Source organism: Thermobia domestica, chromosome 18, assembly GCF_964235325.1.
Source record: "Thermobia domestica chromosome 18, izTheDome1.hap1.1, whole genome shotgun sequence".
Taxonomy (NCBI): domain Eukaryota; kingdom Metazoa; phylum Arthropoda; class Insecta; order Zygentoma; family Lepismatidae; genus Thermobia; species Thermobia domestica.
The window spans coordinates 147,152,662-147,167,230 of NC_137471.1; the positions used below are offsets into that span (position 1 = coordinate 147,152,662).

Here is a 14,569-nt window from a genome sequence, read left to right on the forward strand (position 1 = left end):
TTGCGTAAACTTGTTATTGAAAACCATGTGTATTTATTTATTATATTTGTTTCTATATTACCACATTCTATCACAAAACAGTTTTCATATACACAACGGATAATCCTCACCACAAGTGAACAATATTTTGAAGTAAACAGTTGCTTCAATAATGACTTGGTAACATCCCTAACATTAATTATTGATACCGTTCAATATGAAACTGTGATTGACAAGTACTCAAATAAATAAGATATATAAAACAAGGAAACATACAAAATGCTATATACAACAAAAACAATAATAGTAAATGCAACAAGGTTTCGCTACTATATTTCTAAAAGTCTTTTTGAAATTAAACGAAAGTCCAGACGACAGTAGCAAATTATGTTACTTCAAATGTCTAGAAAGAATTGTTTCAAAGAAGTTTGACCTCTTGTTTATATTTGTATTTATTATTTTTAATTATTTCCTTTTTACGGATGCACTGAACTACTATATTATACTTGCCACTTGGTATAATGGTTTCCAGTCCAGCTTGTCCAGCTATAAATTGAAATTTAACTCGAAAAACATTTACCTCACTCCTACACTCATACTCACGTACACATAAAGGATTATATACATCACTATACACTTCCTCAGGTATATCTTCACTTACACTTTTCTCATGGGTCTTCTCACAAGTCGTACCTACCTTTGCCCGCGAGGTGGATACTTCATTTAGTTTTTTGAATCTGGACTTCCTCGAGGATCCCAGCGGTTTTGAATATCCTCTTGGGAAGATCTCGGATCATCTCTTTCGTATCCTTCGTGTGTGTACCATTTCCTTCCTGGCCGTCTATTTCCCCTCCAAGAACTTGCACGACCGCCTCGTCTGCCGCGTCGATAGTTCGCTCGTCCTCGTGCACCATCTCGTCCTTCGTCCGGTGATTCTTGTCTTGGGTTCACAGGCTCTGTCTTGTTGTCCACCTCGTCCTTCGATATAGCTCCTACTTTAGCTTTACGAGTGATCAACTCTTCTCCGTTCTCCCACCTTCTAGCGGCATCTCTTCCTGTCTTCCGTTTTGCTTCCCATGTGTCGTAAATCAGTTCAAGTCGTCGGACTGTTTCAAAAATTTCTGCTAACTCCTGGCCTCGTGATGAAACCAACTCCGATACTGAACTGGTAGCAAAGTTATGACGGTGTTACAAATCTGGGCTTCCCTGCTATGGGAATCCAAGTCCCTAATCTGACAAAATCTATTTGTAACAAAACGTTCAACACTCCCATCAAACGAAGGGTTGAATGGTACAGTCTTAAGGCGCGTTAGCCTAGCACATGTCACGTATTCTGAATGATAATGTCTTAAAAACATTTGCTTAAAGTCGACATACGTGATGAATTTATTCACATTTGAATAATACCATCACAGCACTGCGTCTCTTAGTATGAACGGTAATACCTTAAGCGCCTGACTAGGTCGCACACCCATTAGAGCACACTTTCGTTCAAATTGTATTATAAACGCTTGAGCTAACAAATCACCTCTCTGGCGGATAGTGCGTGAACGATTTTATATCCGTTAATCGCAATTTCAAATCCTCTTCGTCTTCTTCCTGTTCCATTTCCTCCCTATAGTCCTGAGCTACTTCCGAATAGGCTCCGCGACGGTTCGTTAGTCTGCTGGCGTTTCCATTCTCGTTCCCATTCGAAGCAAGCTGTCTTTGTCGGTTCCTTCTCCTTTCCGTCTTCGGGGGCCATCCATCTTCTTCTGATTACCCGCTCTCATCGGACGAACTGGTCTTGATCCGTCTCTTCCGTCTTCTCCGATAACTTGGGTGCACTTTAGGTTCCTTGCTCCGTGAAGCCGTCGTACTCTTGAGGGCACTTCTTCCACAGCAGGTACCGCTGGAATCACTTCTATTGCGCCTTCCATCTAAGCTTGGTCATTGAGCAGAATTGTATGCCCGCTTCAGTTCTGTTTCCTCTACGCCTGAACTACGTCTTTGATATTCCTCCTAGATCCTTTGTTGAAGTGACGCGATTGCTACCTCCTGACAAGCCATCTTTTCTTGTACTTTCCACAGTTCCGAAGTGTTTTGCCACATGACAGCCTTCGACTGAAAAACTTCCGCGCGACACTCTTGGAGTTGATTATTTATCACCGCGTTTGCTATAATCATTCTTCCAGAAACCTCTTCTACCACCTTTTTACATTCATCAGTCTTCTGCAGGACTTTTAACTCTTCTTTGGCTAAACGATTTTCTATCTGTGCCATAGTCATCTGCAACACCTCATGCTTCACATCTGCAATCTCATCCTGCATCCTGTCCTGGCATTGTGTCATACCTGCTACACAGCTCTTTGATACCTGATCGATTCTTCTGTTTACTTCTTCAAATTGCTGACTCACCTTTTTCTCTGTTAGTATTGCCACTTCCTCAAGTTTACAAACGGTATTCTTCAAATCATGATTCTCCTGCTGAGTTCCGATCATCTTTTGTGAAAATTCATTTACTTGTTGAGTTAACGAGACGTTCGTCCTGTCACACTTCTTGCTAACTTCTTCAATCTTGTCCTCCAATTGCTCTCTAATATCCCGTAAACCTTTCTGAATGACCTTCATCTCAATCTGATAATCTTCTTTGATTTTCGATCTGAGCTCGCATTGTCCCTTTTCATTCTACTTCTCAAACATCCAGATAAGCATCTGCTCCATTGCATCCAAAGACAAACTTCGTTCTCCCGTCTCCATCGCCTTATGTGGGTTGCACTGTCCACATTTAATAACGACTCAACGGTTGCATCATCCTCGAGTTCATTTTGAGCATTCCATTGTTCTTTTGTCATTTGACCACACGGGGTGATACCAGCGATCACACAGACAACATTGTACATGATATTCATCTCTAGCTGGGTCCTCAGTCTGACATGGCCGCACCAGCAGATTCACTTGCACTTGCACTGTATCTTCGTGTATTACGCCGATTTCCACCCATGTTCCACATACTACACAACTAACAGTCCACGAAATTCATCCTCTTGATTGCAACTATTCTTCACAAGCGTCTGAGTCAGGACCATACCTGTACTCAGGACCATACTTATGTGTTCGCAAGCCAAGTCTTAAGGTTGTGGAGCTGATTGATCCAAACAGTGGGAAATTGGTAGGACACCGTTCCGAACATCAATGTGAATTGTGGAAGCCCACTAAGGAAGAATACTGGAAATGGCGGAGGAAGGCAGAAGAGAATTGTGCCAGTCAACTTCTGAAGGACTTGCCTAATGAATACTGCGAATAGATTGCAGGCTGTACATATTTCGAAATATTGTGTATATATGTATATAATTGTATGTGTCCTGTTTCATTTGTTTGTGTATTACCTTGTTTTTATAAGTATCTGCGGAACTAAGTGAAAGTTAATCTTTGAATGTTTAGTGACGGCGCAGGGATCAACCTATTCCGACGCCATATTTGACAGGACACGCTGCCCCATCAGCATTTGTGCACCCGTTGTTTTCGCAAGTTTAGTGTTTCGTTCACTTGGAGCGGTGTGCCTGAGCGCTCCGCTCAGTAACTTTCTGAACTTCACCTTAGCTGTCTAGACTTGACTGGCAACATTGACAACACAGGATCAGCAGCAGCAGTATAAAAAGTAAGAACAAGTGGGAAGGTATAAAGAGAAGAATAAAATAAAAATGCAACTATGAAGAATTATTTGTAAATGAATTAATAATAGAACAAGAAACTTTTAAGGACTAGTTTTAACCTGCCGGTCAAGGTAAGAAAAACAGAACATGTTTAAAGCTAACAAGTAAGCCGCATTTGTGAAGAAGCAAGACACTGCAAGTAAACATCGCATGTTACTTTTGGAGAGTGTCGTGCTAGAATTACTTGGATTCTATACTTAGTATGCATGAGTAAAATAAAAGACATATTTGAGCAATTGAATTTAACGTGAATTCACGTACTAACGTCAATGAAAAGAAATAAACCAAGTGAAATGTGTTTACGGTATACGACACACTAAAGCATGCTTTGCACTCTTAACCTTACAGAATTCTTTTGATATAACCGTAAAAGCATATGCGCATATGAAAAGTAAATCTAAAATATTGATAAGTTATTTATGTAAGCCGATATAATAATATATATTTCAAATACTTCACTCATAACCTAACCTATTTTATTGGATACTGCATATGAGTGCTACAAAAAGAAAATATAAAGTTTCTTGCGCCAGACAATATTAGTAGAAGTTAATAATTTGTATACACTCTAGAGGATCAGTAAATATAGAACGTCGTGTATATAATGAGCGCACAATATGAACGCATTACTTTGCATTGAATTCTTTTAGTCTTAAGCTCAAATTTCGAGCATATATCCAGAAAAAGCGCTTGAAAGAAAATCAATCTATATTTGATATAGGCCTATATAATAGCATAACTTCAATTTATAGCTATAAAAATATCTAACAACTACAGTAGTAATATAACATCGTTACATAAATGTATTATTTCTGAAAACTGTGCTAATTAACCTATTTATATGTGAAGAATGTTTGAAGTATCAGTACTAAATTAAATTCAATCTAAATAAAAGTTTGCCAGTCGCGACCATCAAGTGTCATTTAGTTAGTCACTTTGTATGTAAAGCAGTATTGCACTAGTGAATCATCTGTTCGGGTAAAGACAGAACTGAAGATATAAACAATTATACAAAAGTGGCCAGTACAATATAATAGTTCAGTGCATCAGTAAAAAGGAATTAATTAAAAATAATAAATATAAAAACAAATAAAAGATTAAACTTCTCTAAAACAATTCTTTCTAGACATATGAAATAACATAATTTGCTACTGTCGTCTGGACTTCCATTTATTCTGAAAAGTCTTTTAGAAGTATCGTAGAGGACCCTTATGGCATGTATTATTATTATTTTTGTTGTATATAGTATTTTGTATGTTTCCTAGTTTTATATATCTTATTTCTTTTGAGTACTTGTCAATCTCAGTTTTATGTTCAACGGTATCAATAATTAAAGTTAGGGATGTTACCAAGTCATTATTGAAGCGACTGTTTACGTCAAAATATTGCTCACTTGTGCTGAGTATTAACAGTTGTGTATATGAATACCGTTTTGTGATAGAATGTGGTAATATAGAAAAAATATAATAAATAAATGCACATGGTTTTCAATAACTAGTTTACGCAAATGTATTCTGAAAATTCTGCGTCTTGCATCATCTTTCTACGTCCACGCTTCGTCTAACAACTTCGTGAATAACATCAGTGTGGGGATTTATATTGAAGGCTTAAATGGTAAGTTGTCGAATACGATCCAAGAGTGTTGTAGTATTAATATTGGTATTCTTATTTGAGTTAACTATTTCTTGATACACTGTTTTCGGAGCGTGCGCTCCTGATACCGAGATTCCGGATAACAGGGGGTTATTAAAAATTTGTTTAATATTTTAAACACCAACACCCTTCACCGTTACCGTCACCGTCACTGATATTATTATATACCGTTTTAAAACTTGAAGTGGCAATACTAACAGAGAAAAAGGAGAGTCAGCAATTTGAAGAAGTAAATAAAAGAATCGATCAGGTATCGAAGAGCTGTGTAGCACGTATGGCACAATGTCATGATAGGATGCAGGATGAGATTGCAGAAGTGAAGCATGAGGTGTTACAGATGACTACGGCACAGATAGAAGATCGTTTACCAAAAGAAGAGTTAAAAGTCCTGCAGAAGACTGATGAATGTAGAAAGGTGGTAGAAGAGGTTTCTGGAAGAATGATAAGAGCCAACGCGGTGATGAATAATCAACTCCAAGAGTGTCGGGCGGAAGTGAGTCAGTCGAAGGCTGTCATGTGGCAAAACACTTCGAAACTGTGGAAAGTACAAGAAAAGTTGGCTTGTCAGGAGGTAGCAAAAGCGTCACTTCAACAAAGGATCGAGGAGGAATAACGAAGACATAGTTCAGGCGTAAAAGAGGAAACAGAAGTGAAGCGGACATACAATCCTGCTCAATCTCCAAGCCTAGATGGAAGGCGCAATAGAAGTAATTCAAGTGGTACCTGCTGTGAAAGGAGTGCCCTCAATAGTACGGCGGCTTCTTGGAGCAAGGAACATGAGATGCACCGAATTTATCGGAGAAGACGGAGGAGACAGATTAAGAACAGTTCGTCTGATGAGAGCGGGTATTCAGAAGAAGATGGATGGCCCCCGAAGACGGAAAGAAGAAGAAACCGACAAAGATGACAGCTTTCCTCTAATGGCAACGAGAATGGAAACGCCAGAAGACTAACGAACCGTCGCGGAGCGTATTCGGAAGCAGCTCAGGACTATAGGGAGGAAATGGAAAATGAAGAAGGCGAAGAGGAATTGAAATTGCGATTAACGGATGTAAAATCGTTCACGCATTATCCACCAGAGAGAGGTGATTTTTCAGCTCAAGCGTTTATTGTACAGTTTGAACAGGAGTATGCTCTAATGGGTGTGCGACCTACTCAGGCGCTTAAGGTATTACCGTTCATACTAAGAGACGCAGTGCTGTCATTGTATTATTCCAATGTCAACAAATTCTTCACGTATGCCATCTTCAAGCAAATGTTTTTAAGACATTATCATTCAGAAGACGTGACATGTGCTAGGCTAACGCGCCTTAAGACCGTACCATTCAACCCTAAGGTTGATGAGAGTGTTGAACGTTTTGTTACAAATGGATTTTGTCAGATTAGGGACTTGGATTTACAGAGCAGTGAAGCCCAGATTTGCATAACTTTACTACCAGTTCAGTATCGGAGACAGTTTGTTTCGACACGAGGCCAGGAGTTAGCGGAAATTCTTGAAACAATCCGACGACTTGAACTGATTCACGACACATGGGAAGCAAGAGGGAAGACAGGAAGAGATGCTGCTAGAAGATGGAAGGACGGTGAAGATGTGGTTACTCGTAAAGCTCTAGTAGCAGCTATATCGAAGGACCAGGAGGATAACAAGACAGAGCCTGCGAACACAAGAGAAGAATCACCGTATGAAGGACGAGATGGTGCACGATGACGCGAAAACTATCGGCGAGGCAGACGACGTGGTGGTGCACGTTCTTGGAGGAGAAGTAGACGGCCAGGTAGGATATCGTACAGACACGAAGAATATGAAAGAGATGACCCGAGATTCTCCCAAGAGGATATTCAACACCGTTGGGGTCCTCGAGGAGTTCAGATTCAAAAAAACTAAAAGAAGTATCCACCTCGCGTGTCGGAGGTAAATACGACTTGTGTTGTGAGAAGACCCATGAGAAAAGTGTAAGTGAGGATATACCTGAGGAAATGTATAGTGATGTATAAGGTCCTTTATCTGTACGTGAGTATGAGTGTAGGAGTGAGGTAAATGTTTGTCGAGTTAAATTTCAATGTATAGCTGGACAAGAGTGGGAGTATAACACAGATTGTGAGAATATTGATGACGTGAAGACTGACTTTGAACGAATAAAAGAATGGTCTGGTATCATACGAGTGTGTGTGTTGGATGAAGTTTTGCAAGCACTTGTTGATAGCGGTGTGGAGGTGACGTTGTGTAGTTTAGAGTTGTGCGGAAAGGTTACGAAGATTATATTATATCCGAAATTGAAACCCACGTATTTCTTGTCGATTATAGTGGAACCAGGAAGAAAATGGTGAAAGGCGAAGCATATCTTCCTGTGACAATTAAGAGAATACAAACGGATGTTCGAGCTTTTGTGGTCGACGGGCTCAACCAAGATCTACTGGGTCGTGATTACATGAGCAAGTTTCAAGACAGAATGAATTTTGGTAATGGCATGGTAACTATTCAAACTGGGGAGCAAGAAGTCGTAGTACCCATGGTTGAAGCGAAGGGGGAAGAAAATACATGTAATAATATGATTAATGAGTTGAGTGTGGATTTCCATCTCTCTGTAACCGTCACAGAAGAAGAATGGAGTGAATGCGAATGCCATCCAGAGGAAGTATGCGGCTCACAGGTATATGGATGCGATTATGAAAATCTGAAAGTTTTAAATCAGTGGAACAGCGTATTGATTCAACAAGAAGATTCGTATAATGTAGTTAGGTCAAGGCAAAGAGAAGATTGCAACCAGAGACGAATTACGCTGGCACAAATAAAGGATCAAGCTCTTGTGGAATCTTTGTATGGCCCGCTTGTTCAGGAGATTCAATGTTCGGCTTGTTGTCCAAAGAGAGTAGAAGTCAGGGAAAAAGCGACTGAAGAGTCTCTACGCTACCCTAGAAGAAGTGAGAGAAGTTGTGCAGAAAACTCCTATTGCTCCGGAACACAAGCAAATTTTGTTCAATGTGCTGATGAAGAGAAGAAAAATTTTCGTCCATTTCCCAGGAAAATATAACAAGTTTAAGTATACAATCCAGGTTACCACTGAAGATCCAATTGTGAAACGACCTTACCCAGTTCCACTGTGTTATCGAGATAAGGCGAGGGAGCAGATCCAAAAATGGTTGCGTCAAGGTACCATTGAGCCTGCAGTGTCAAAACATCAACATCCCCTAGTAATAGTCAGAAAGAAGGACTCAGATGATGTTAGAGTCTGTCTTGATTTGTTCCATCTTAATAAATGGAGATGAGCTGGTGCATTCCTACTGCCAGATCGAGTTAACTGAAGATTGTAGGGATCTTGTAGCATTCTCTTTTGAAGCCCAAATGTATCGTCATTGCAGAGTACCCTTTGGTTACAAGAATGGTGGAACTTGTTTAATGACAGCGTTGCAGAGAGTGTTGGGAGTTGCTATTCTTGAAAAGATCTGGGTATGTGTTCCAGATCTGGATATATGTTCCAAATGTGAGCTTAAGGTTGAAAGAATTCAATACAAAGTAATGCGTTCGTATTGTGCGCTCATTATATACATGACGTTCTATATTTACTGGTCTTCTAGAGTGTATACAAGTGATTGACTTCTACTAATATTGACTGGCGCAAGAAACTTAATAATATTTAATCCTTGTATCACTCATATGCTGTATTCAAAAAAAAAAAAAAATAGATTAGGTTATGAGTGAAGTATTTGAAATGAATATTATTATATTGCTCTAGGTAAATAGTGTATCAATGTTTTAAATTTACTTTTTATATGCGTATATGTTTCAACGATTATATCAAAAGAATTCCATAAGGTTACGAGTACAAAGCATGCTTTAGTGTGTCGTATACCGTAAACACATATCACTTGTTTTAATCCTTTTCGTAGACATTAGTACGTGAATACGTGCTAAATTCAATTGCTTAAATATATATATATCTTTTTTACTATGACGAATGCAAACAAACTATATAATGCAAGTGTTTTCAATACGACGATGCCCAATAGAAATGTGCGATGCTTTCTTGCAGTGTCTTTCTTCTTCACGAATACGGCCCACTTGTTAGTTTCTTACCTTGACTTGCAGGTTAACACGAAACAAGTCGTTAAAAGTTTCTTGTTCCATTATTAATTCACTTACAAATAATTCTTCATAGTTGCATTTTTATTTTATTCTTTTCTTTATACCTTCCCATCTGTTCTTACTTTCTACACTGCTGCTGCTGATCCTGTGTTGTCAATGTTGCCAGTGAAGTTTAGACAACATTGGTAGAGTTCAGAAGGTTACTGATCGGAGCGCTCAGTCACACCGCTCGAAGTGAGCGAAACGCAAAACTCGCGGAAACAACGCGTATACAAATGCTGATGGGGCAGCGTGTCCTGTTACATTTATTTTGATTTGTTATTTAACTTGGAGGCTTGCATGATATTTACTCAAACTACGCCCACCTCCAGCGTGAAGTACTTCTTCCCTCTAAGCACTAAGTCCGCTTTAAATATAAAATTAACTGCCCGAACATGACAATCGAACCCCGGTCGAGTTATAAAATACAGAACATGTAAGTAATATGTAGAGATAAAAACAGCGTAAAAAATGTAGTTAAATACTATCGAGTCATAATACAAAGCTACCTATTTGAGCAACTACCACAAGTTAGTCCTTAGATTTCGCATTTGTTTTTCTTTATGTGTATATCCATCATCACTGACGTTCGTGTTCGAGAAGGACGCGCTAGCAGGTCGTTCAAGCTCGCTTTGCTCTGATTCGGAGTAGATGTAATGCTACTTGTGCTGGCCACGCAGCATAGGTTGGTACGGCCTTTGCACTTGTCTTTTTAATATATAACAAGTTTTCAAGTGTACTATAAATCCGTGTGCAGTTAGTGGGTAGGCATCAAGAAAATAACAGAGTAGAAAGTATTAGGAGCTAAATAGTGAAAGACTTGTAATCAATGGCGAACCTTGAGGGAAGTTACAACAGTAGAAATTAATTTTTTATCACTTCAAATTAAGATAAGAAAATTTACCCAACTTACTAACCATTGTATAGTACGTAATCAAAATATTAGCAAGTTTGTTAAGTTGAATTGAAACGATGGAACTAATTTTAACCGATGTGACTTCCTTCTAAATGCACCATTGCTTATAACTTTTGTTGGCGGCTTTCATCATAACCTGTTCCTAGTAGGGTATTGGCATACGCCAAAAAAAGTTGTTCATGAGGCATGATGACACTATTCTCTTGAAGGAGTGAGTCACTCATATCAACTTAACCGTATATTCTTAATCTGTACGAAAATAAATGATATAATGTCACGGTCGTATAACCTACCCGATGTGCTGCAAGCTCATTACTTACTCCAATATGTTTATGAGTAAAAAGTGTTGACAACAAAAAGCGCCCGCATCTGTCCTTCTGCGCCCCCTAAGGATGTCTGACTACTTTTATAGCATCACCTACCCAGTAGGTTAGGTAATAGCCCATAGCAAAAGACTGCTAATAAAATAAGGCATTAGAAGACAAACTTTAGGATACAGATCTACACTAAAAATTGGTCGCACCACTTTCGCGATGAAGAAAATTGACATTTGATTAACTGTTCGTTTTTGTAACTGGCAAAGGAATGTTTTTCTTGAAAACTGTATATAGAAGAATGCGTAAACGTCGTTTGAAGTAGTCGGTTTTTATTCAATTTAATACATATCAAAGCATATATAAATAATCACGTAAGGAACTATTTTAAAAGCTAAAGAAATCTGTCCTAACATAAGGGCAATTAACGTAATCCAATTCGTATGCATTACTGAGCCAAATGTGTACGCAGCAGCTGTAGACACCGAACTCAAAACATGTTAGTAAGTATACAGATAAAGGAACTTGTTTGCAAGTGTCAGGTAGTCTAAAAATATCGAGCCTTTGTAGGGTAGAATTGAGAGTATGTTAGTTGTTATTAGGAAATATTATGAACCATATTTGCACCAGTTTAGTCAACGACCTTTTTTTCACTTCTTCGGCAACTCCATAATCCTGTTGCAAGAAACCTTCTGTAGTTTGTGGTCAAAAGTTGTGACACATGGTTTCAACAGATTTCTTTTTAAATCTTAAGTTACACTGCTCAAGGAGTTTTCCAGACATCGAAACAAACAATAGTCTAACAGTGCCATGTCCGTGCTATACGGTAGCAAGAAAGCTTTCGGCCATTTGGTGCGTGTGTGGCTTTAGGCTTTCTACGCTTGCTGTATTAACACGTGCTTTCATACAATCTGCCTTTTGTTGTACTTGCATGCAATATTTTAGATGATACGCAGAGCGTCATAGCATCATTGGTAGTTCATTGGCTTATTAGCTTGCTGCCAGCGTAAAACTCTTAAGTCAAGCTTGAATGGAACACTGAATGCAAGGTTGCACCCATGCAACTTTGTTACTGGAATCCAGTTTGTGATATGCTTGCACGCTTTCCAACCAAGCTGGATGCAAGCTTACCGATTTCTAATGAAAGCTTACAGTATGCAGTTTGCAAGTTGTCTCTGCTCGTATGGTCATCTATTCTGAACCGAGTTCTCTCAGTTTCTGATAGGTCAAGTATGTAAGCGCACTAATGATGTTAGCCTGGTTTACCACACTCTTGCTGTTGATAAGTTCCAGCCGTTTAATTTGAATTCCTAGGCACACTCGCATTAAATGTCGACAATTCAGGTCCGAGTCTGTCGTTCTGCCCGACATGATCAGTTCGTGGTGCAACATACTCTTTCAATTCCACCAAACGCTCAGCTTAATCTACCGTGGTGATGTGTAAGCTTTGCCAGAGATTGTAGAACTTCTGGTCTCTTCGACTTCAATCTTTCCCGTATATTGATGTAGGTTATCTGCTTTTCATCACTTGTGATCAACTGTATTAAAAATGGCTCGAATTCGTTACGTTTCAGTAAGATTTTCAGATAAAATTTAATCGTGTATAATTCTTTGAGTCAGCTCATATGCTACTAAAGTGTCGTGCTCTTTTTTTCTACCTAGCTTTATCCAAATGACTTAATACTATTTGATGATGGACATTAGGTCATTGGTAATGTCATTAGTGCCGATCATATTCCTGGACTTTTCCCAGAATATCATCCACTTTATCTGTGGTTGGTCGCTCACAGCGAGTTGCATTCTGGACATCAAAATTTCTGGAACAAAAGCGACTGAATTGTGTTTTTGCTGTTTTTCAACGTATCTTGTTCGTAAACAACATTAATTTCGTTGCAGACCTTCGCAGCATTTATATCTTTATCGCAATAAAATCGTAAGATGTAATGCAGCTTTGCCGAAAGCACACATATTTTCACGACATATCTTACGTCTGAATGCGAAAATTTCAATACATTTTCCATATACTTGCTTCAACCATCGGCTAACGAATGATGTTAAGCCTTACTTGATGAGACTCATATAATCTGAGATTAGGGATACTCACACCATCTTTTGTGCAAAAGGCTCACTACTTTTGAACTACCTGATAGTGAAAAAGTGCCTCTGTTGCATCTTAGGACTTGAGATTCATAACAGCAAATTATTTTAGGTCTTCTCTTGGCCCTTTATCAATGCATTTTCCACTACTATACCGCTCACTAAACCGTTTTTTATAGGAGGAAATGGGAGTACCCCGAGAAAACCCACGGACACGATGTTCTCCATGACAAGGTTACTTGGTCGGGGATGGAACCAAGGACCCTATGCACCAGAGGTAAGTGCTCTACCGCTGTGTTTTCCTGTTCCTCATAGCCATGTTCTAGTGATCAATGTAATAGTAGAATGAACATTGATATGTGGCTCCAGGAGTGCCTGAAGTACATTGTTTAATAAATCTCAAGTGATGTAATGCAAAGTAGATTCAATTTTCTAATACTTATTTTTTTGAAAATATGAAATTCTATGTATCATATTACTTTTGTACTCAAAATGTGAATTATATATTTTTCATTCCTTTCAGGCAGTGGGGAATTTCGGAATATATACCATGGACAGTATTGCATGTATCTCAATAACATGCATGACAGCAGTTTTCCAAAAGAGTCCTCTAAAAGAAAGTTGGAAGAAGATTGGATGCGGTGTCCTCTACTCTGTGACTATGAGTATCCGTGTAGAACATTCACGCCCATCGTTAAGTCCGAGAGAGAGAGGCTTAGTGGAGATATAAATAATTATTCATAAGAGGAAAACAAATGTAGCTGTGTGATTATTTGGAATGTGAAAAGTAAATCTTCGTGTTTTTAGAAGGAGTTGTCTGTATTAGTAGAAACAGTAATTGTAAAGTTTTACATTGTACTAACTTTATAGACTGAATTTGATTTAAACTAGTCGCAGAGTAAAACAATACGCTTATTGAAAGAATATTAACGTGTAACAGATTCGTACTCTTGGCTTCATAGCAAACTATATTATTGTACATTAATTGCAACTTGGTAGTGGTGATGATAATGATGAGGCCATAGAAATTGAACGTTTTATGTGAAATATGTTTGGATTGTAAAATAAAAAAAAAGAAATAAAAAATTAGTCTATCGAAATGTATGTAAATGTTATTTTGAATCTTCGAAGTTTGACCTTTTAAATGGCATTTTTTTATTTGATTGTGTTGCACTTTTAGTATTCTCATTCTATTCTTCTATCCCATCGGCAAAGTAAGACGATGGGATATAATGTGAAATAAATGTTCAGAGGTATTACATCATATGCACATTCTATCCTGCAGTTGCTTTAACTAGCTTTAACATGTTAGACGGCATTATTTTATTCACACTACTCTTAGGAGAGTGAAATTCTAAATATATATCACAGGCTATTATTAACTACATACAGAATTCTCTGGAATTGTCCATATAGATATCAATATAGGCTTTTTCATATAAATATTTCTAGTATTTGTTGTATGTCATATATGATGCATTGAGAGCACAAAAGAATCAAGTACTTTGGTTTTTGTTCGTTTTAGATGGAATTCATGTTTGAGATATTTAATTGCTTATAGAGTTCCTTTCATTGCTTATAGATTCATACGAATATATTGTAAATACCTTTTAAATAAAAAAGTTTTGGTTCTAACCATGTATTTTCTGTCAGGAAAATAATTGTACACCTATTTTTGGAGTCTGGCATTATTTCGCTCCATCCGTGGAAAGTATAAGAATTAAATCAATCAAATGTTTACTGAGGGGCAAAAATTAAAGTTCAATCTGAATAAGACACTGCAGAGGGGCAC

General features: G+C 38.2%; 1 long non-coding RNA gene across 1 annotated transcript in view; it reads left to right on the plus strand.

The window, feature by feature from the left end:
- LOC145675491 (uncharacterized) overlaps positions 1-14,257 on the plus strand; it is a 132,060-nt gene extending 117,803 nt beyond the window's left edge. Inside the window, exon 2 of the long non-coding RNA XR_014129131.1 lies at positions 13,301-14,257. This is a non-coding gene — a long non-coding RNA (uncharacterized LOC145675491). The remainder of the gene's footprint in view (positions 1-13,300) is intronic.
- The last annotated feature ends 312 nt before the right edge of the window (positions 14,258-14,569 follow it).